This window comes from Mytilus edulis, chromosome 7 (genome assembly GCF_963676685.1).
Source record: "Mytilus edulis chromosome 7, xbMytEdul2.2, whole genome shotgun sequence".
Taxonomy (NCBI): domain Eukaryota; kingdom Metazoa; phylum Mollusca; class Bivalvia; order Mytilida; family Mytilidae; genus Mytilus; species Mytilus edulis.
Genome location: NC_092350.1, coordinates 13,327,221 through 13,351,424, shown reverse-complemented (window position 1 = coordinate 13,351,424; position 24,204 = coordinate 13,327,221). Strand labels below are relative to the sequence as shown.

At 32.6% G+C, this 24,204-nt stretch overlaps 1 protein-coding gene and 1 long non-coding RNA gene across 3 annotated transcripts in view; one reads left to right on the top strand and one right to left on the bottom strand.

The window, feature by feature from the left end:
- The first annotated feature begins 4,231 nt into the window (after positions 1–4,231).
- The window catches only part of LOC139530009 (uncharacterized), a 35,743-nt gene continuing 15,770 nt past the window's right edge, over positions 4,232–24,204 (top strand). Inside the window, exon 1 of one of the 2 annotated variants that reach the window (XM_071326032.1) lies at positions 4,232–4,356. The gene's annotated coding sequence lies outside the window, so the exon portion shown is untranslated. Of the gene's footprint in view, positions 4,357–17,485; positions 17,659–24,204 lie in introns of those variants that run through there. The other variant, XM_071326030.1, reaches the window with a different exon arrangement.
- Positions 14,317–15,941, bottom strand: LOC139530016 (uncharacterized). Its single transcript, XR_011665940.1, has 2 exons — positions 15,708–15,941; positions 14,317–14,389 (listed from the first exon to the last, which is right to left on the bottom strand). It is a non-coding gene; the product is annotated as an uncharacterized lncRNA (long non-coding RNA).

Genomic DNA, 24,204 nt, shown 5'->3' with positions numbered 1-24,204 from the left:
AAATGCTGGGAATAAAACTATTTTCCACGGTCATTTCACCCACATAAATCCTTTCCTAAGATAAAGTAGTCCTAAACTTTGAAAAATCCTTTAACAACTTATTCAGTTCTACCAGTGATTTCCCCCTAAAATATTTGTGTGAAGGTATTTCATGATTTGAGGAACAATATATGATGGAAAAAAATGGGGGTCACCGATTTAGATGTGTCACTATAGCCACTAAGCATTGAAGACCTGTTGGTGACCTTCTGCTGTTGTCTGCTCTATGGTCGGGTTGTTGTCTCTTTGACACATTCCCCATTTCCATTCTCAATTTTATTTGTATGTGTCTGTCCCAAGTCAGGAGCCTGTAATTTAGTGGTTGTCGTTTGTTTATGTGTTACATATTTATTTTCGTTCATTTTTTTATATATAAATAAGGCCGTTAGTTTTCTCGTTTGAATTGTTTTACATTGTCATTTCGGGGCATTTTATAGCTGACTATGCGGTATGGGCTTTGCTCATTGTTGAAGGCCGTACTGTGACCTATAGTTGTTAATTTCTGTGTCATTTAGGTCTCTTGTGGAGAGTTGTCTCATTGGCAATCATACCACATCTTGTCTCTTATATTTGTTATCAATAAAGCATTTATACATATAATATATGATGGTCATTAGTATTTCTATTGTATCCGGCATATTATATTAGGGAACAGTGCTTATCTTTTTACCTTTGAATAAATTATTGTGAACTTATCTAAGTAATTTTATCACACATTTTCCATAAGTAGGTGATTTCAGAGGGATGCGTATCTAAATAAAAAATAATCATTTTCGATATTTTCTAATGCTTTTCAGGCTACGATTTTTGATCGAATGCGGTCTCGGCTGTATATTTGGAAGTTCCATCAAACGTACCATCTTTATAATAATCTATACTCTACTCGGGACAATATTCCCCAATATTCATGCAATTACACTATAATATAAGATCCACAATAATAAATCAAATAACGTGTTAGTCTCAGGGTATATGGTTTTTAGGCCGCAGTTTTAATTTCCGGATGTAGGATAAAAAATTTTATTGGCTTCAACATCGTTGTACCGTTTTACCCTATTAGAACAGTATAACTCCATACCATATGCAAAATTTGTATCATTGCTGTGTTATTTCACTTGAATAAGATAACCCCATACCATATACTAGCATGGCTGTAATACTGTGTTTCTCTATTTCAATAGAATAACCCCCTAACATGTGTTAACATGGTATACCATACCCTCTATTGAACAACGTAACACCACTAACATAAGATCTATTTAATAGGATAACCTCAGTTGCATCGGGTGATGTTCTACACTTATTGAAATTCGGTAATCTTGTTAATATGAAGGATATTTTTTTCAAAGAGCAGTTATTTAGTTCCGTTAAATATGTGTACTATGATAAGTATTGTTTTTGACAATCGAGAAAACGTATCCTTACGATGTAGACTATTATCACAGATCTGCTTTCAACACCAAATGCTTTCAGAGGGCAGCAACATAAAAACATATGGAAACAAGGAGCTCTTTTAAATATTGCACTCTTTGTCGACTGGCAGTGGTCGTAGAAAGTTGCGTTTGGCTTTGATCATTTATTATCCATATGTTGTACCATCAAACAAAAAATATTGTCAACATTTTTATACTGTACGATTTAATAAATAAGAAGAAAGTATCAGTCTCGTGTAAAATTCCTCTTCGTACAATGACTTCCATTTCTCGGAAAAGTTATTTATTCCAGATAAAAGCGCTGTACATTAAAAAAAAAGACATATTTTTGAATAAGCAGTTTATATAATTGAATGGTGATTTGGAGATCTAAAATGTAGTAGCAATATAAGCAAGCTTACATGTTCGTCATTTTGTCTTTGGTGGAAAGTTGATTAATTGGCAATTTTACCGCATATCCTTTAAAGGGGCACTAGCTACGAGATATATAACAAATCTCAAGTTTGATTTTTTTTTGTTCAATCAATAATGAAAGTGAAATAGTGAAATAACAATTCGCTTTTTGCAACCAAAAAGGTTCAATTTTGTGAAATAACGCTAAGAAATATTGATAATTAGTTATTCACTTGCAAGTGAATGAGTCGACCTCTTTAAATCCGTATTCATGTCAACTTCAATTTAACCCCTACCTAGAGATTGACAACGCATGCATTGTACGTGTACTGGTTATTTAAAGAAAAAGCTTATCTTGTTTTTTACGAATCGCGTTTGTCATCAGATGCTCCAATTTTATTTTATAAATATCGGATTTTTTTTTATCTGAAGTTAGATTTCTGTGTAAATATATTCCTTTTTTCCTGTTATAGCTCATCTTGCTTCTTTCTAAGACCCACTCTAATACGCTTCTTCTCATTCTGGATTCTTTCTTAGCTACACACTAAGACACTGCTCCTCATTCTCGACTACTTGCTTATTTCTAAGCTCCACTCTAAGACACTGCTCCTCATTCTCGACTATTTGCTTATTTCTTAAGCTCCACTCTAAGACACTGCTCCTCATTCTCGACTATTTGCTGATTTCTAAACTCCACTTTAAGACACTGCTCCTCATTTTCAACTATTTGCCTTTTTCTAAGCTCCACTCTAAGACGCTGCTCATCATTATCGACTGTTTCCGTCTTTCTAAGCTCCACTCTAATACGCTGCTTCACGATTCAATGGATTCTTTCTAAGCTCCACTCTAAGACACTGCTCCCCATTCTCGACTATTTGCTTTCTTTCTAATCTCCACACTAAGACGCTTGCTTCTCGATTCTAAGCTTTCTTTCTAATCTCCATTCTAAGACACTGCTCCTCATTCTCGAGTATTTGCTTTCTTTATAAGCTCCACTCTAAGACACTGCTTCTCATTCTCGACTTATTTGTTTCTTTATAAGCTTCACTCTAATGGAATAGCTTAAAAAGTTCTGAAAGTCATTCCAAGATGCTGACGAGAGTGTAATAAAGCATAGAAATTTAAGCTCTTCATCACTCTAATCTACCTCAATGAACGATCCATCCAAAAGTCAAGTAACAGTAAATGAACGCCGTCTAGCGGATTCCGCGAAATATTGCGACGTTTTGTACGAATTACGTCCCTTTGACCAGATTTTGCAATGTTAAAATTTCAACCGGCGACTTTTCAATGGGACAACGGTAAATCTGACGGAAAGTATGTATCTTCTAGGAGAAAGAACTTGTTTGCTAAAATTGAAGAAATGCTACAGGATTTTGAAAATGAATATGAAAAGTCATGAAGACGACCTTCAAAACGAAAATCAGGTGTTTGAGTTTGGATATCTGCCGACCAGTTAAAACAAGTGTGAAAACTGTTGACCACTGTTGCTCACCACTATTTCTACAGAAAAACAGTGCGGTCTCGACAGTATATTGAACTCTGACACAAAATAGTACTTTTGATGTCATTGTTTACTTAAACTAACCAACAAATATGCAGAAATGAAACTTCTGGTGAAAGGGAAATATATTTAAACCATTTTGAGTCAAAATTCACTTGTCTATGAGTTTGCGTTAAAAATTCAGGATTAATGCGCTACATAGTACACTAATTTAAGATTTCAAGAAAACAGGGAGTTATTATGGTAGTACCTGTGTTTTCAAGATCAGAAATTTCATATAAGACTTTAAACATTGGTTGAAAATTGGCATGTAGAAAGGTGATACATGTACAATTCAGGATATACCTGGTTTCCTTGAAGTTAAACTTAGGTAAAATATTTAGATAGCTGTGAAAATTGCAAGATTCGGTTGAACAGATAGGGATTTTTAATTGGTGGTCTGACACCTTTATTTTCGTTTTCCTCCCAAAATAACACAAACTGAATAATCATAAGAAAAGATGACAAATGCGACTATACCTATATAGAACACAGAGGCATGATGATTAATTCATTGTAGAAGGAAGAGAAGCGACACACAAAATTAGGTCTTCTCGTTTATTAGTATAGATACTCTAACTTTTCTTTTACAGTACTTTGTATATCCCCATCCCTGTTTCACTTGAATTATTGTCAGCTTATTCGAATATGAGCATGTTTTCTGGCACGTTTGAAATAAATGCAATTCATCTAATGTTTGAATGTTAATTTACACAATCATGTAATTATAAACATTTAGCATGTTTTAAAAACAGGAAGAAATGTTTATAAGTGCAACACACGGTATTTTTGGACAAGAAATCAATTTTTCTTACACTTTTAAAATTCAAATGAAGTAAAACAAGAAATCAATCTGGTTGACGCAACAATGACAATCTGTTACACAGAATAATAGTGGTGCATTTCTTTCCAGTGGGTCTCAATCAACACTGATTTACAGAAATCTTGGTAAGAATTTAGTCTTAGATGCTTGATTTTTTTATTAGTTGTTATTGGCTTTGAACAAGCTGTCAGTAACTGCGTGTAGTGGCGGATACAGAGGGGGGCATGAAGGCGTACGCCCCCTTTTTGCTTTGACTTAGACTAGACTTCGTAAACTTTGCCATTTCCCGTGTATTTAATTTTTATGAGACAATTCTTTTCATATACAGATTTTTTTTCGCCAGTATTTACTGATTATTTCAAAAGTAAAACTACAAAATACTGAACTCCGAGGAAAGTTCAAAACGGAAAGTCCCTAATCAAATGGCAAATTCAAATGATAAAACACATCAAACGAATGGACAACAACTGTCATATTCCTGACTTGGTACAGGCATTTTCAAATGTAGAAAATGATGGATTGAACCTGGTTTTATAGCGCTAAACCTCTCACTTATATGGCAGTCGCATCACAGTAGAGTGATTCGGTATGGTTGAGTTGACCAGTTCGTCGAAAAAACGTCACTTAGTCATTTTGAAATTCAAATTAAAGGAACACATTTGCAATTCTGAGCATGAAAAATCATGACACCTTCAAAGCGACAAAGGAGTGAGCAAGAACGTATTGACTTCTATTTCACAATTCAACCAAAAAAAGTTATACTCTATTTTAATCTCATGAAAAAAGTTCCACATTAAAATTATTTACCTACGAAATTATGTTTAACCCCAAACGCCCGCGCCTATCTTAAAATAACATAGCTGAATAATTTATCCCCAGTCAGTATAAGCTCTGGATAGATTTAAAGTGCAAGGTTCGAGCCATTGTTTGAGGAGGCAGTCTGAGATCTGAGAGTCTGGCCGTATTTAGATTGAAAACAATAATCTTGTCCACTTTTTGGCTAATAGAAACGAAAATTTCCAACAGAATAATATAGCATTTAATGAACATAATGAATAAAAAACGGGCGTATTTTTTTCGGGACGGGGGTTTGCATGAACTGATATATCGAATACTTTTATCAAGATCAGACTGCAACCTGCCTGCTGGTGTGGCCTTTATGTCTCCATTTGTCGACCGTCATTCATAAATTCGTTGTCATTTCAGACTCATTCGTAGCTTTTGGTTAATTTTCAATTGTGTTGGGTAAAACATATCAACCAAACATTTGTATAAAAATTGCTTGTCTTTTTTAACTCGTGTCGCTCGTATTGTAAAATTCATCGAATAGCGCGGCGTGTATCTTGTTTACAACAAGAAATCTGTGAGTTTATGCTAACTTAACATACAACAAGCGAGAATTTTCCATGTCTTGTTTTTACTGACAAGTCCCACATCAAATATATCAGTTCATAGCTTTTGACCCATACTATAATTTTATGATAGACAATTTATGGGGAGAATACAACATCAAAAATGTCCAACTCTTACACTTGACAGCAACTATTAAATATACATGCCCCACCTCAAGAACCGTTTAAAAAGTGCATTTTACACTTATTTTATGTTTTTTAGCCAAAAAAAGGTCCCAAAATTTGTTCGCCTCGCGCCGCTCGGCGAATTTAAAAAACTTCGCCCCACTTTGCAAAATCCTGGATCCGCCCCTGTATTCTATACGTAGTATGTCAAAACTGTCCATACAAAAACCCTATACATGCTATATTCACTGGGAAAAGACATCGTGTAGCAGGAAATAAGCAGAATGGGGTGCAAGTTTGGGACATTAATACTAAACTTAGTCTTGTACGGTAAGACTAGATATCCCCTATTTTGAAAATTATCACACCATTCGGAACAATTAAAAATATTTTCAAAGTAGCGAAAAGGAAATGAACCACATAAATTAATACTGGTCATAAATTCTCCGCTGCTGTCAGTCAGTCATATAGATGACACTAAACTATAATACATTTAAATTTTTAACCTTCTTTACGGTCGGAACAATAATTTAATATTCATACAACAGTTTTTAGACTATAACAAATGAAAAATAAACAAAAATGATGTCTCACGATCATTAATCCATCGCTACATTTTGTATTCTGACGTGTTTGTTTTTTTCTAATGGTGTTTTCTTTCACGTCCGCAATTTTGTTGAAAGTTTCGATGTTAAAAATAGAACACAAATCTTTTTAATAGATACATGTATAAATAGTTTATGGTTTAAAGAGTTATACATGGAATATTATCCTAATAAAAGAACATTCAGTGGATCCTTAAAAGAATTGTCTTACTAGTATTGATTCGTATGGTTGTCTCCTCAAAGGAAATTGTTCTATATATATATATATATATATATGGGTAAAAATTAACCGAATAAAAAATAAAAATGTACCCTGAAAGTAGCATCTCAAATATAGAATAGAACTGTTATCAATTCTATTTCACCCATAAAACTTGAAGGTCGAGAACGAGATTATATCGATCATCTCTATATCATACTACTACTATATACCTACTAAAAAAATAGGAAGGGTCCCGATTCCGAAATCCCGGACTTTAAAAAATGAAATCCAGAGGTCCCGAATTTAAAGTAATTTAAAATAAATCCCGCCATCCCGAAATTCGAAAAAAAGATTCCCGGATCCCGAAAAGATTAATTCCGAAATCCCGTATTTAAAAATACCCGATCCCGGAGTTCCGATCCCGGTCCTCCCCCCTCCCTCATTTGTGTGGATGAACTAAATAACAAAACAAACATTTACGAGTCATGTCTCAGCCTGTGTGCGATTATATTTTTTTTTTTTTTTTTTTTTGTGTTTTCTTTTTTTTTTTTTGGGGGGGGGGGATTATTTTGGTAGACATATTAAACATTAATTTGTACATCTGTTTTTAAGTTATATCTCAATCTCCGTATGTTTGGTTTCCTTGTAAATGTTTTACACGATGTATCTTCTGGAAAATACACCGTGCTTCAAAGACCGTGCAATGTCTTGAGAAAAAGCGAAAATCAGAGAGAGAAGGACATTAATTTATTGTCACATATAATAAGATCTCAAAGGGAGTTGCAGAATAACGGATACTGGCGAATGTAAAAATTGAACAAAAAAGTTTGCAAAATTATAAAGAATAACAACAGAAAATAAAATAATAATTTAATACAACAGTGTTGACACAGACAAGAACCATGTACAGAATTAAGAAATCATTTAATAATAGAAGAATTTTACAAAATTGTTTATTGAGGATTTTACAGAATAAGCGTTGTATTTAAAGATAAAGAACATTTAGGTCCACACTTCATATAAACCCTTAAAAACTCGTTGGATCATCTCGTTGTGGCTGGTCAGTAATAAATAAAAAAAAGTCACTGGTCAATTCAAAGGTTGTCGTAAGTGATGCAATATATTCTTATTTTCCTGTTCCCCTTGTGTAACTTCCAGTTTTATTGAAGTTTACATCGATCAAAGCCTTAGTTTAATTTAGTTTCCTGTTATTACTACCCCCCCCCCCCCCTTTTTTTGTCGCATGTTGTGTATCATGTACTGATTCTATATATACTTCGAGCATACACATGTACACTTATGGAAAAATAACTATTTACTAAACTTTTTAAAACGTTTTTGTAGACTTGTATACAATAAATTTCATGCAGAACAAAAAAAAATATTTACAAAGATGTCAGTTTGTCTGCGTGTTTTAATTGTTAACTTGAAGATGTATAAATAACCGCACGACACTCTTTCAATAATTTGTAGAATCGTTGATATAATGTTTGTTTATATATGCGATGTTAAGCAGTAGTATATGGACAGAACTCGATCTGTCGTGATATAGTACCAAAAAACGAGCTATTACATGTTCCGCTGCTAAAGTAAAGTAACCGTTGTTTTCAAAAATTTGCCAAATCATATATCGGAACGGAGAAAAAATGCAAACAGATGATCTACACTATAGTCTAAGAGATTTACGAATTGGTTACCCAAAAAAGTGACAAAATTCAACAATCTCCCATTAGAGCAAATATTAATAAAGATCACAACCCTGACCACATGCACACCTTCAATATATGTACTAACAGACAACAAAGTGAAAACGTTCTAGGATTCAAACTGTAGATGTTATGCGGATTAACTATGATAGGAGAAGGACGGCGGACAGAGGGACAGGGGTAACACCCCCCCCCCCAACTTTCAGTTGCGGGGGCATACCAAATTATAGTTTCAATTACATCTTTTATTGCGTCAACTTGTAGATTGTAGACAGTAAACCTGATGATTTCTATTTTTATGTTTTTACTATTTTTGCGTTCATGTACTTGCAATGTATTTTTGTTTGAATTAGTAATTGTTTTAGACATGTGTATTGATAATGAACATACATGTATCATATTTTTTATAACGTATAATTTCTTTTAAAAATGTTCCATAAAAGAGGGTCTGATTTAGGTTAACGGAATACAGAATAATGGGCAAAAATTGCAGAATAAAAGGCAAAAAAAAAAAAGAAAAAAGAAAAAGAGCATAATGGGGTGCCTAAATATAAAGAATAAAGAATATCGGAAATACAAAATAAAAATTAATGATAATTATCCAGATAAAAAGAATCTATCAATACGAAACACATATTAATCGTGCATAATCAACACGAAGAACGTTGGAAATAATTAGCATGATAACTTGACGTTATGTTATAGTTATTGACCAAGCAAGTCAGTATATGTCATTTAATCTGCACAGCACGAGATGACCCAATAACCCGAACGACGCAGGAGTTCGGGTTATTGGGTCATCTCGTGCTGTGCAGATTAAATTACATATACCGATTTGATTGGCCAATAACTGTTTTAACACATGACGCAATCAATTTACGTGAACGTTTTAGAAATGTTGACGTCATTCCGCAATCCACGGTTCCTAGGAAAGTTTCTTGTAGGGTAAAGAAAGGGGGAAATACGACTTTGGTAAGTTTAAAATTAATATTTTTTTTTATATTTAGACTCATTCTAAAATTGCGATTTAATGGTATATTTTTTTTATTGTATAACTGCAAGGGTTATTGAGTTAAAATTAGATTAATTGCTTTTGAATTTCTTTCCCTCAATGATATGCTTAGAGAAAAAAAGAACCGAGGAAGATGTTATATTACCTTAATTTAAAATGTGAAATAAACAGAAAATACCGGCGTTTCTCTTTTAAAACCTTTTACTCCCTGCACCCCCCAATTTCTTTTATCTACTATATTACTTTTTAAGACACGTCCATCTAAATGAAGTCTGATTGATCTCCAGTTAATCCCCCTGTTTTAAAACAAACTTAAATATGGTCCTCATTAAATTCGATCCAAAAATAGTCCCTTTATAGAAGAAATATTCAAAAAGTCGTTATAAATTCCATTGGGTCTGAAACTAATATAAATCAGATTTCTTTTATTCGGATATTCTTAGATACAATTCTTTTTTGGCAGAAATAACCAAAAATTGTTTTAACTATCTTTTTAACTTTAAAACACTGATTTAGATTACGTTGTACACAAAATATAACAAAATAGTTTATGTCCCAGCTTAGATAAAAAAAATATAAAGGAATGAGAAACCTTTCTTTTTCCTATTTTGAAACGACGATGTTTGTACGAAGTTCAACTTTGTCGTAATTTCAAGGCAGATGGCGGATTCGGGGGTGGGGGCGAACAGTTCATTAACCCTTGGATTTGACAAAGTATCGTGTTTTAGCTTAAAATCGTCAATATTGTCTTTACTCTCACTACACTCGGTAATATTTTTTATAATTTTATAGAATAACGCCCCTTTCAAAATCCAAGACCCGCCCCTAAAGGTAAAAAGATTTGAACTGTGCAGTATATCTGAGGTAGTTAATGCACACCTTTGCTGTGCATTATCCAGATTATAGCACAGTAAGAACAAAGAGATTTTATTCTTGCCATGTGTTAAGTAATAAAAATAACGACGTCACGAATTTTGATGGTTTTTTTTTTGCCAAAATCTTGAGTTTGCGTCGCTTCTACAGGGAAAACGAAGTCGGTGACCATATTTTTTTTTAACATCATCTAATTCGTAAGACAAAGAGGAAGAAAATGTTAATTTAAAAAAAAATCTATGGAGCGGTTTACGTGATTTATACCGGAAACAGAAAATTGTAGAAGAAAAATACAGATTCCCCCTATATATTCAATGTAATTTAGTACCCTCTCGGACCATTTAAAAATGATTTTTTCTCGAAAACGAAGTCGGTGACATATACTTTTTTTTTACATTTTCTGATGTATATTTTCAATATCTAATCAAGTTCTAAATTTTAAAAAAATCTATGGACTAGTTCATTTACTGATCCTTGACCTTAAACGCTTTTGATTTAACACTAGATTCGACTGGATTATCCAATCCTGAAAGTCCATACTCTGCCAAGCTGCTTTCTAACAGAAGTTTCTCTTGAAACTTTTACATATACAATGCTATTAATATTAAATAACTGTTCATATTGGAACAAATATCATTTACCCTTTATTTCGGCATTAACAAATACTGATAAATATTTGATTTTGAGCGTTTCCTGACGAAGGTAAATCAAGAAAAGCACTTCGGACGCGTGAAATTTTTTAACGTGTTGTTTTCATTTTTTTAATTTTTTTTCCAGTTTAAACTATTAATTTTTATTATCGTTTGCCATGAGAAGATAACTCTGTCTGTATTATATATGTAAGACATGTTCATAGTTATCTCGCTTTGAATTAGCTTTAAATTAATCGTAATTGCATTAAACTGTTAGTATCGTCTGTCTACCCCCACCTCCCAACAGCAACAACAAAAGATTTAATAAAAGATAAATGATGGATGCCTTATTATTTTCTCTCAGTTTTATTATTTTCAATGCTACATGTATGTTTGCCAACCGGTCATCTTAACTTGAATTGAAGGTCGATTGTAATGTTTGTATGGGTCTTCAAATTATGAATCACCTAAATCTTAAAAACAATGGCATTGCCAGAAGTTTCAAATTAATATATTTTTTTTCAATTTAGAAATCTGAAGCAAATGTCGTCTCTTCCGCTCGGATTTTTAGTCTTGGTATAATTTCATACGGACTAGACATTGCTGAAATCTTTTCAGATTATAATATTCCTCACTTTTAAAGCCTCAAGAAATATCACGAACATATCCAATACAATCTATTTCTTTTACTGTTTGCCGATGGTGGACTGATCTCAATATCAGTCGTGAAATGTTGGTCCGATCTCACCATCAGTCGTGAAATTTTTGACCAATCTCACTATGACTCCGGTCATACACGATCTGATCGGCAGTGTGAACCTAGCTTTAACTATTGTTGCCTTTATCTTCTTATCCTTATCATTCAAATTTTTAGCTTTGAGCGTTTTACGAGGAATTTAAATCCAGAAAAGAATAATGAAAATAAAATTTACAGCGATCTCCTCATTCAATTGATAGTTCAAAAAGGGGGTATATTAATGCTTTTATAAAACCGACTTTGGCTTAGAGTAACAATTACTGTGGCAAGATTTTTCCTTCTCAGATCGTGACAATATTACAGGGTGCACATGCTGCTAGCTAGATATTCTGATAAACACGGGGGGATAATGAGACGAAATAAAGATTTCATCTCTGATCTAGATCCATTTGAAAATAATTTCATTTATTATACCCCCGCTTTAGTTTTTTTTTCTCAGGAACTTCTTGAAAAGGACTTTCTGAAATTTAGTTTCAGGGTTTATATAAGTCAGTTATACCGTGTAATACGTTTTAAGATTCATCACTCAACAACTTCTTGCTAACCGAACACTTGTAGCAATTTACACATGATATATAGCCAATCTGAAAATTTTCGATACACTTTTGGTTTCAGGGTCTATATAAGTCAAAAAAGTTAAAAATTTTCGTCAAATTTTTCTGGAGGGCTACAATACAAGGTTTTCTGAAATTTGGTTTCAGGGTTTATATAAGTCAAAAAGTTAAAAATGTTCGTCTCTTTTTGGAGGGCTACAATACAAGGTTTTCTTAAATTTGATTTCAGGGCTATATATAGTCTCGATAACCCAGACGCATATTTAAATATAGCGTCTGGGGTGATTAACCGGACTGGTCAGATATTTATAGGGGGCGTAACAAATAATTAAATATAGAACATATCTATAAATAGCACTTCCGTTATCCCCATTATATTTAAAAAAAAATAATAACAACAGTAAAGATCAGTAAACAGTGTAACGTTACATGTATATCTATTAAAACTGACATTCTTGTAGCTGATCCTGTTGCCCAACTTGCAGATGGGCAATCTTAAAAGAACGATAAAAAATACTGTAATTAGCGGCGATCTTTTTTTCTGAATTTTTGTCACATGTAAAAAAAAATTAAAGACATGATTTTTTTTCGTGGGAAAAATTTGGTTGATTATATCATATAAGGAAACACTGTAGCATGACTGTATATTGCCCTCCTTATAACAAGTTCGGGATCCGCCACTGGTCGTGTATAGAGGATACCACGCTCTCTGTGCGCTAAGAGAGGGATCCGTAGGTGGACCGTTGTACATAATCCAATATACCTTAATTTTCTGGCGAGTTATAATTTCTCGAACATGTATCCTCAACGGGCTATAATTTAGGACCTCATCTTTATAATTATTGTTATTTTTTTTTTCGTCCTGAACATTACCATTATTTACCACAAGACGATAACCAAGCAACCCAACTTGAAGATCTATTTTTATATTTTAACACACCACGTTTAATATTCTCTTATCTTCATACTATAAACTACCATTTTTCTCTATTTTCATATTATAGCACACCACTATATATATTCTCTATTCTTTATATTGTATCACATCGTCCTGAACATGCATGAAATATTTGCCACTTGACGTTAAGCAACCAACAGTCGGTATATTGTAGCCACGTTAGTCTGTATTCCTTAATTTTAATTTTTATCCATTTTTCTTAGTTTTGTATCATTCTTATTTCTGTAAATTCTTGTTATAATTTATGCTTTCCTTTTTATAATAATCTTTCAAATATCTGACGCACTTACCTTACTCGAAAAGCACACATCAAGTTACGTTTATGGAAAGAAAAACAACTCTAAGATTACAATGTAAAATTTAAAAACCCTGTTTAACAACTTATCACTGGCAGATCAGTGAGATCACACAATGAGTCAACTCAATTTTTATTTACAAAATTAACTGATCTTAAAATTGCTAACGACAGAATAGTCTGAATGTTTCACCAATAATCTATATCGCCTAATCCTTTTGGGAAGAAAACATTTGGGGACCAACCTTCACACAATACCACTTTGCCAGTCTCCGTGTCTATGAAGAAATACAGAAGTTAACCAGTCATTCATGAAACCCAATACTCTTTGAATGCATGTTTGAATCAATCACATTGAAAAGGTGGAATGGGATTTATCCCATACTGCATGATAACTTATACAAAAAATAACTGAAAAGTGTATTCTCCTACTACAAACTATTATAATATCCATCATGACTTTTGTATAAAAGGGCAGCTTCACAAAAACAACAACTTCGAATTCTCCTGTACATGTGAACCTTTATATAAAATAAGGAGATTGCTAATGAGGCAACAACCCAGCAGAGTTCAAATGACATGGATATTCGCAAATAGAATCACTGCTCGGCCTCCAATATTAAGAAAACTCCATACCATATAGTTAACTGAGAAGGGCCAGACATGTAAATGAGATACAAAGCAAACATGAAAACTGTTAAATTGTTTATATGATTTTTAATTTGTTAATACAAATCTTTAAAATTCTCCGACATATCTGACAACAATGTGTTTCTTGGTGTTTGTTTCATTGACTTAATATATGTCTGTGTACCTTTTTTTCGCTTTGTGGTTGCTGTCAAAATAATGTTAACCCAACATTTTTGATACTGTGATTTATTTATAATGATTGCTGCTGCAGTAATTAAAAAAAAAATCTTTGAATCTTTTTTCTTATAAAATTGAAGCTGTTTATGATACAATGAAAATTCGAATATTTATATAGTTTTTTTTAATTCTTCACATTTTACACATAACAACTGTGTCCCGAAATCATCATTGGTTTGTCTACAAAATAAAGTAAATGTTAAAATCATATTAATTTTTGGTCACCAGCATAGCATATATGAAAAACAAAATGTTTGGAAAAAAACATAAATCATATAGAAATATACATTTAGAAATGTCCTGGTGCAAGCTGAATTCCGCTACGGGATGCGAGATTATCTCGCTGTGGTGATGACACGACCCATTGGTGGCATTGGGTTGTTTCCTGCTCTCTTGTCGGGTTAATGTCACTTTGGCACATTCCCTGTCTGTATTCTCTATCAAAATTATGCATGAATTTTTATCATTGTTAAAGGCCATACATGCAGTTGCCTATACTTGCTCTCATCCACCTCCTTTGAACTTGGGGTGGATAGTTGTCTCATTGGTATTCATACCGCATGTTCTTATACTTGTATAATGTTGACCTTTTGGTACTTTTATTCTCAATTTTTGTTTAAGTCAACAAGATGTCCTCTTAATCATGTTGATGTCTACTTTTGGTAATGTATGTCATTGGGTTCACAGGTTGCTGTCTCATTGACACCTCCTTTCATTGATGCTGCATCTATTGTTTTATTGTCTTGTTTTACATCAAAAACAAATTTACAGTGTATTCCTCATGCCATGGTTTTGTTTCAAGGTTTAGATAGCCAATTGGTATATATTCACTGACAACATTTGTATTCTTTTAAGGACTTTTTTTAGTGTGAAAAAAATGCCTCTTAAAAGTGCAAAAAAGTATTTTTCGTTTTTAAGTTGACCAGTTCAGACTTTGTTTACTAACAGTATATTTAAATTACTTTTCATAACAACGTGTCGCACTTCTTAAATGTTTGTATAAGCTAAATGCATTTGTTTTAAAAAAAAATCGAGCATAAATCATTTTGACCGTTTGGTGTATGTACAAAATCAGTGGCATCTTCTAGATATACTTTGTTTGTTTTTCGTCTGCTTATGTTTTTGAATTGCGTTCCCTCCTTCAAATGTGTACAACATTGCGCATCTCTCCTTCCCCCCCTTTTTTTTTTACACATATCAAAATGCAAACTCCTTTATACACTACATATAAATACAACAAATTTATCTTGGATGAAGTTCATATTTCGGCGTCATATTACTTTTCCATCAAGTATTTTTAAAGTTAACAACCCCAAAATGTATTTATAGCGTACACACGACTGTTCGAGTGGTCCCAGTCAATACAAAAATTGCCATTTATTGTATGATTATTAACTTGCTTACGTAGCACGGACATGCATGCAAGAATATATAACTACTCGTTGTTTCAGTTTGCATTAAAATTTATGTAACAGTTTGTGGTGTTATATCATCTTACCAAGGTTTGATGTGCTGTTATTTTCCTTCGCGGTCATGGAAGCCATGCTGTCTGGTGTTTTCCACGACTTGTATGTCGTCACAAACAAAATATAAATAGCTTTAAACAACAATCGGTACACTCGGGCTTTTCAATAGTATTATCGTAATATAATTTCTTCCGAAGTCAATAACCAACTTCTTGGTTATTCGTCTTGGACATTATCTTTAAAAACAAGCTAAAAAAGCCGATACTATTCCGAATATCATAAATTACCATTTTTATATCACTTGTCATCCAGACGCTCTACTTTGAAAAATAAAGCGGCTGGATGATCGAGACTAGGCTATATATCGTGATCACTTAACAACTTCCTGTTTACCAAAATATTTAGGCGGGAGTATCATCAGGGAGCAGTTGATCGAAGTTTTACTTGTTATTTGGGAGTCTGTCTTTTATCATCGTTTATTGTAAAAGACAAATTAAGCACAAGTTGACAGGGAAAAAAGACATTTGTAGGCATATTACCAAATATTGGTATGTAGATCTATGCATAGAGAAAATAAAATGGTTTCTTTCATTTTTCAATATTGGAGTGAATCAGACGAGGAAATTATACGTAAGGATGTTCGCTATTCTGTTTCAAAATAACAAGCTTTTAAATGACAGTTATAAATTGAAAGTATTTGAATAAAAGAATTAAAAAGCAGAAAAAATGAAGGGTCTGTGTGCTTGTTTCCGAGATATACAATAGGCCATTGAAAATTTGGCGGGAAATGATTTTCCCTAGACTTTTCATAAAATTTACATTGGTAACCTTATTCAATATTAAAACAATATTAGAAATAAAAAGGATTTTATAGGTTTTTCAAATATGGGTTTTCAATCTATATGTAAAAAAATAATGAAAGAAAAGAATTTTAAAATGGCACTACATGGATAAAACAAGAGGATTCCGAATATCTGGCAACCATTCAAAAACAAGAGTAGCGAACATCCTTGATCAGATCGGATTTAGGAGGAAGGGCACCGGACCCCTTTTTCTTGGAAAATTTGTTTGATTATAAAGGGAATAACTGAAGCGGGCCCCCTCATCGGCAGTCAGTGGGTCCCCTCTTATGGAAATTTCTGAATCATTATTAAATTATATGGCAGGGGCGGATCCAGCCATTTTAAAAAGGGGGATTCCCGCACCAGCACAAACAAAAGGGGGGTCCAACTATATGTCCCCATTCAAATGCATTGATCGTAAAAAAAAGGGGATCCAACCCCCGGAACCCTCCCCCTGGATCCGCCACTGTATCGTTCTATATTGCTAACATCGATCGATCATAGCCTCTTCATATTGGCCTTGTGATGACTAAGTTCCTCTTGTTACATGTTTGAGTGTTTCTAAATAATATAGTACGTTAATTACATGTTATGTTGCGTAATTTAAACCAATACAAGTTAGTATTTTTAACTGAAACTTTTGTCATCTGTTCACATTGCCAAAAAATGAGTAATTTAAATGATAAGAATCCCGGTTAGTGAAGGATAGTACAGTTTAATCGAAAAATCCATGCATATACTATATCATTCATTTGACGTTCAGAATTTTATATCACGTGACACAGTATAAAAAAAAATCCTTCAGCGACAAAGGAATATCATACATGATCATACATAAGCTAAAATCAATGTATGACAATGAGACCACGCAAATGAACCATAATGCTTGTTGTAGATTTATTTAGAAAAAAATGCAAATAAAGTATGATTCAAGCACATGTAGTACGTCCTTGTACATTTTTATAATCCTAATAAAATTGAATTTACGATGTGGTTTGTCCAGCCAGGTAAACATGTATTCTCGTTGTTACACACATCACTACACTACTGCACATCGGCTTCACCTATAGTAGGTTTGACATGTTAATTTTACACAAATAACACCAAAGGTCATATTGCCATTGGATTTTACCTTATAAATGTAAGTTTCATATTGTTATAGATATAATAGTTTACTATGTAGATATTTTTTTTATTGAACAGAGAATAATATAAGATAGATAAGATAGATAACTTTATTAGCACTAACACATTGACAATAAATGGTTATGGCAACAAATTAAAGACTAACTACAATAACATATATATACAATGAAGGAGTGACAGTGGATAATTATGAGAGAAATATATAAAAAATAAATGAGAAGCATATACATTATTACAAAAATCAAGTACCTTTTAATAATGAGTTTCTCACCAACAAGCATTCATTCAAATAGTTGACAACAATTTTTAATATTGTTTGGGAATTACTATTTAGAATTGATATAAGTAAGTTATATGATAAGGAAGAAAATTTGTTGTTCAATAGAACATTATTTAATTTTTTAATAAGGTTATCTCTCACATATTTATAGGAGGAACATTTTAAAAGAAAGTGAAGTTCATCTTCAATGTCTCCATTGTTACAGCAAAGACATACCCTATTCTGCTTTGGTATTTTTAGATATCGCCCTCTTTCAATAGATAAAGTATGAGCACTTAACCTCAATTTACATAATGTTGATCTATCACTTTTGGATTTGCATTGGTCAACATACGAGGGTCTTTTATTTGGTTTATAAAGTATATTAAAAAAGTTCATTTTTTTATTTTGATTGATGTCAGTCTCTTGCTTTTGGAAGGCTATATCATTGATTCTCTCTTGAATGTGTTTTAAATACATCTTAATATCAATAGGATTTAGATTAATAAAATGAAAACCAAGTCTTGAAATGAGATTTTTCATATTTATTATCCAAGAGTTATTTTTTTCAGTTGCTTTATATATTTTTAGGGCAAGTGAATTATTTGATTCAAGTATATGAAGCCAATATTTTATTGCTGAAAATTCTATTCTGGTATATAAAGGCAATCTATTTAGCTCGGCTAAACATGCAGCATTTGATGCTTTACAATGTATTCCTAGAATTTCTTTAATAAATTTATACTGCAAGTGTTCAAAGGGATCTGAATCCCTGTGTTGTTTGCCTATTCCCCATACTTCACTACCGTATAGAGCAATAGGCACAACTAGGGAGTCAAATAATTTTTCTAATAGCTTGCATTGGTTATTTAGTCCAATTGTTTTTTTTATTTTAAAAAGTGCTTTTCTACCCTTTTCAACAAGCAATGAGCTGCACAGATTTAGATTTCCTGTGTGCTGCAGTGTCATGCCAAGGTAGCAGTATGATTTGACAGTTTCCAGGAATTCGTTATTATATTTAAAAAAATTATTATGGGTTTTTCCATTTGAGTTAAATATAATGACTTTTGATTTGTTTATGTTGACTTCTAGTTTCCAGCATTTACAAAAATCACTAAGAACATTTAAAGCTGTTTGTAGTCCCTTTTCAGAATTTGATAATAAGACTATATCATCTGCAAATAAAAGGGAATTTATTGTTGTATCTCCAATTACAATGGGATCTGTATTAGCATCTTGGAGACTTTTTACTAAATTATTTATGTAAAGATTAAATAATAAAGGACTGAGAACATCTCCCTGTTTAACGCCACGGTTGGAGATAAATTCTTCACTGAGACCATTTTGGAATTTAATTCTACATGTAGTATCGTCATACATAGAATGAATTATATTAAAAAGTTTACAGGGTAATTTAAGTTCTAAAAGGATATAAAATAATCCATTTCTCCAAACTGTGTCAAAGGCCTTTCTGAGATCAACAAAGGCAGCAAACACCTTCTGTTTCTTATTTTTCTTTTGTTCTATAATAGATTTCAAGGTGAATATGTGATCTGAGGTACGGGATTTTTCTTTAAATCCAATTTGGTTTTCACTAATAATGTTGTGTTCATTCATGAATTTTGTAATTCTCATATATATAATTTTATTGAATAATTTTCCAAGATTGGAGGTTATAGAAATACCTCTGTAATTTGAAGGGTCTAGCTTATTGCCCTTTTTGTGTATTAATGAAATGAAACTTTCATTCCATACCTTAGGAAATGTTCCTTTTTTGAAAATTAGGTTAAATAATTTAGTTAAAGGGTCAACTAGTACAGGTATACCATATTGATATATAAAATGTGATACTATAAACCATCCTCAGTCAGTATACATAAGTACAATTAACTTCCTTTCTTCACTTCTTTTTATATGTAATCACAAAAGTTTCTAATGATGAGGGGGAGGACAGGGGTAAGGAGACAGGGAGAAAGGGGGTAGGAGAAAGGAGAGGAAGGCTGGGAGAAAGGAGAAAAAGTTGGAGAAAGGAGAAAAAATAAAATATCTCTCCTTTTAAAAAATGATCTAATATTTCAAGAAAAAATATCTCAAAAGGAGATGTTTTATTCTAATGGGAGAAAGGAGAACGGGGGTAGGAGAAAGGAGAAGAGGTGTGGGAGAAGGGAGAAGGGTACCCCCCTGTCCTCCCCCTCAATGATGTTAAGAAGACATTTTTAAAATATTTTTTTAATGTTTGTTATGGGTTAAGAGGTTGGGAGAATGATGGTTATCATTTATATGTATATATACTTCAAGGTCAAACTTGTTTTTCCTTTAGGTCCCTTTTGGTGATATAACTCCTCGCGTTTCTATTGTAATAATAAACCATATTGTTTTTTCTTCTATACTATTAAAATAGGCCAATCAATCAAGGAGATAACTATCCAACGAAAATAAACAAAAACAAAATCACTAAAAGATTCATCAGGTCAACATTCTGTCTTCAACACAAGAACTATTAGCTACGATGTATGTCAAGCCGATCATTATTTAGATATGTATATATTTGTATAAAATAAGGATATCATTATCTTCAATTTAGTTGCATATTTTTTGGGGAAGTCGGAAGGTGAAAAATAAAATACTTGAGATGTTACTCATGACACCATGGTATTGTATAAATGGTGATTAAAATGTGGATCAGCTAGGAAGCAAGCTTACCAAAGATATTTCCTTTTGCCGACTCATTCGAGTTATTTTGCTGTAAAATTAAAATTATGAACAGATGGAGATAGAAGAGAGACCAGGACAATATTTTACAGTTTGTATAGCTGAATATTTAGGCAAAATCTACCACAGCTAATGGTTTACTATTTTATGAATATGTTTATAAAGACATTAGCAACTGCATAATTGTTTCCTTTAATATTACGGTATCATGACTTTAATATAATGGACAAAAATAGCAGTACATGCTAAATAGTGTTAAAACAATTTGCTATTGCACACTAAAACTAGAACTTATATTTTATGAAGGGTTGACAGGGGTCACTGATTCTCATTTCCCTACCCCAACCCTAGACGACAATTGGTCGTAAAAATATCCAAAAGCTGAACTAAAGACGATCAAAGATGCGTTTTCTTCTTTCCTTGTTTGTAGATTTATTCTATCAAGATGCAACATTAGATATTGCTACTACCAATTAAAAGAAATTAACGTTAGTAAATATTTAGTGGGGGAAATTTTCTTATAAATTCTGAAATAATTATGTAAAATAATTATATGAAAATAAAAATTGTGTCTGACATTTTCACATTACGAAAGCAGAAGAATAAAAAATATAACGTATGCAGTTGGAAGACACAGATTATCAGGAAAAAGTTTAACTAGTTTTGTCCCATGTAACAAACTCGAAACAAAAACTCGAAAATTTCGCTAAATGAAAAATGAACAAATTGATAGCCGATTTATATAATTCCAAGGACATTAGTTGGCACCAGAAGCGACGAAGCAGCGCATCTATTTTGGACGGGCAAATATCCACTTTTTGATATGGGACGATCTCTGACGTCCCACGGCCCCAGCTTGTCTGGCAAAACAGCCGTTGGACGTCAGAGTAGTCTCGGACTAGAACGTTTTATGACTTGATATATTTCAGTAATGGTTTGCATGGTAGCCTCCATCTAAAACTTGCAAATATATTTTGAAAAGAATATGATGAACAGAAATGTCCTAGGGGAAATTTAGTTTTGAAGATTGGAATCTTTCAATTGAGAAATTAAAATTTTAAAAGAAGATTTATTAAATTGTATGCACGATCGTTTTGTACTAAGTGCAAGCTCCAAAACCCCAAATTATCAAATAAATTGATTAAATTCAAAACAATAGGTTGCAATGTCTTGCGGAAGTGTCTGAAGTAAACTTTTATGTCTTCACAAAACTTTTTTAAAAATCAGAGAGCTAATTGCGTGAAGATTAATTTTCGGCTTTGAAAACTTTGCCAATAAAAAGTACTTTAAAAGTTGTAATTGGAACACCAAATTTTATAAAGATTACAGTTTATCTTTAAAACGTACGGATTCGCAAGTTCCTTCCTCCACTAACTGTAAATGTCAGGTTTCAACAAATCGAAACTATGCACATATACAAAGAATGCACAACTATAAGGCCATTGAAATAAAAGTATAAGAAAACTATAAGTATATATATGTTTTTTTCACTGACATCAAAATCATCTAATATCCTTAAATAGGTAAATTATAAAATCATTTTGGATCGGAAATACACGGAATTATACTTTTGTTTAATACTTTGCATTTATCCAACAAAGAAAACACGAAATTAGTGCATTTCCATCACTTTTCTGTTACACTAATTTAAATGGTAGCAATATCTGACGTTGCGTCTCAATTGAAACACATATAACGTATGGATTGATAGGAAGTTTGCTAATGACATTTTATTTTTAATAAACAATACAGGATGACCCCTTATCTTTGCTGTAGAACAAAGGGTCATTGTAATCAACTTTTACTGCAACACAAGATCTGAAGTTGGACTCGCTCTTCCCATCCCATACCCCTGCCCATCCCCCTTTTATACAAGACATTTTTATTGTATTTTAAACTATTTATTTCAGAGTATTTTTCAAGGAAGTGTTGACAACATTTATTTTTGTTTCCTGTTTTGTTTCCTGTATTATGAACCTGGATAAGAGTTGTTAGTGGCTTTGAATTAGCTGTCAGATAACTGCGAGTACTCTCAGATCTGTTCATTGTGTCTTTTTGTGTCGGGATGTATAAGTACCCGGCCACGCCCACTTGTATTTTTGTCCATCTGATGAGTTAAGCCTTTTTCAACTGATTTTTATAGTTCGTTTTTATGTTGTACTGTTATACCACTGTTACCAGGTTAGGGGAGGGTTGGGACCCCGCTAACATGTTTAACCCCGCCACATTATTTATGTATGTGCCTGTCCGAAATCAGGAGCCTTTAATTCAGTGGTTGTTTGTTTATGTGTTACTTGTTTGTTTTTCGTTCATTTTTTTATATAAATAAGGCCGTTAGTTTTCTCGTTTGAATTTGTTTTACATTGTCTTATCGGGACCTTTTATAGCTGACTATGCGGTATGGGCTTTGCTCATTGTTGAAGGCCGTACGGTGACCTATAGTTGTTAATGTCTGTGTCATTTTGGTCTCTTATGGACAGTTGTCTCATTGGCAATCATACCACATCTTCTTTTTTATATTTTAGTTTTTTTATGTCGTCGGATAATTTCTTATGCAACTTATTATATCTCACGTTCCGGGTCGACATCAAAAGTTCAATTTAGGATAAAAAACTGAATTCACATAGTTTTTTTTTTCACCGACACCACCGCCACACCCTCCTTTCTTCTTAACTTAATTTTGGAAAGGTTGATTGACCAATAGGGGTACATGTAAAATCGATGTCAATTAAACAAAGCTTGTAGCAATTTTACCCCCACCCCAAAACTATTTGATTTAAGTTTTTTTTTATCCTTGATTAAGTAAGTAGCGTTTCACTATACAATGTTGGCAATAACAAAACGAAGCTGCTTATAGTATTGAACAGAGAAAATTATTGTGTATATAAAATCAACAGCATAGCATGCATGCAACTTGAGTTTTTACAAGTAAAGATTTATTCTACTACATTATTGTACATTATTTACAATTGCTATAAGTTCTGACCTCGAGAAAAAATGTCTATGTGTTGATATCAGAAGTAATTATTATACATACATGTACATAATTGTACTTCATAAAACATGAAATACCAGGAATTAAATGTTTATTTTCTCGCTAAACATCTTTTCTAGGAAATACAGAAATATATACCACATCCGTCCGTCATTATAACACTGTTTTGATTCTATTTATAAACATGACGAATAACTAGACTATCCTAAATATAGTCTGGTTTACGTTAATGAAACATATATGAGACAATATCTGAAAAAGTCTCATTTCCATGTTCCTTCTTTCACCGGCAATTATTTTTTTGGGACATTTTAAGTTAAACTAGCGTATAAAATGCAACAACTATTGCCATTAAAACAATCTTTTTTATATTTCTTCAAATAAAATATTATAATTTGAACGGTTTTTTTTGTTCTTCCTATACCAAAAATTAGACATTTTCAGATATTGTCTCATATGTATATCCGTAACTGATATGTAATAAATCGATAGTAACACACCAAAGGATACACAAGTTTGTCTAAATATTAAATGGATATCAATATGTATTCAGACATTCGAAATGATATATATAA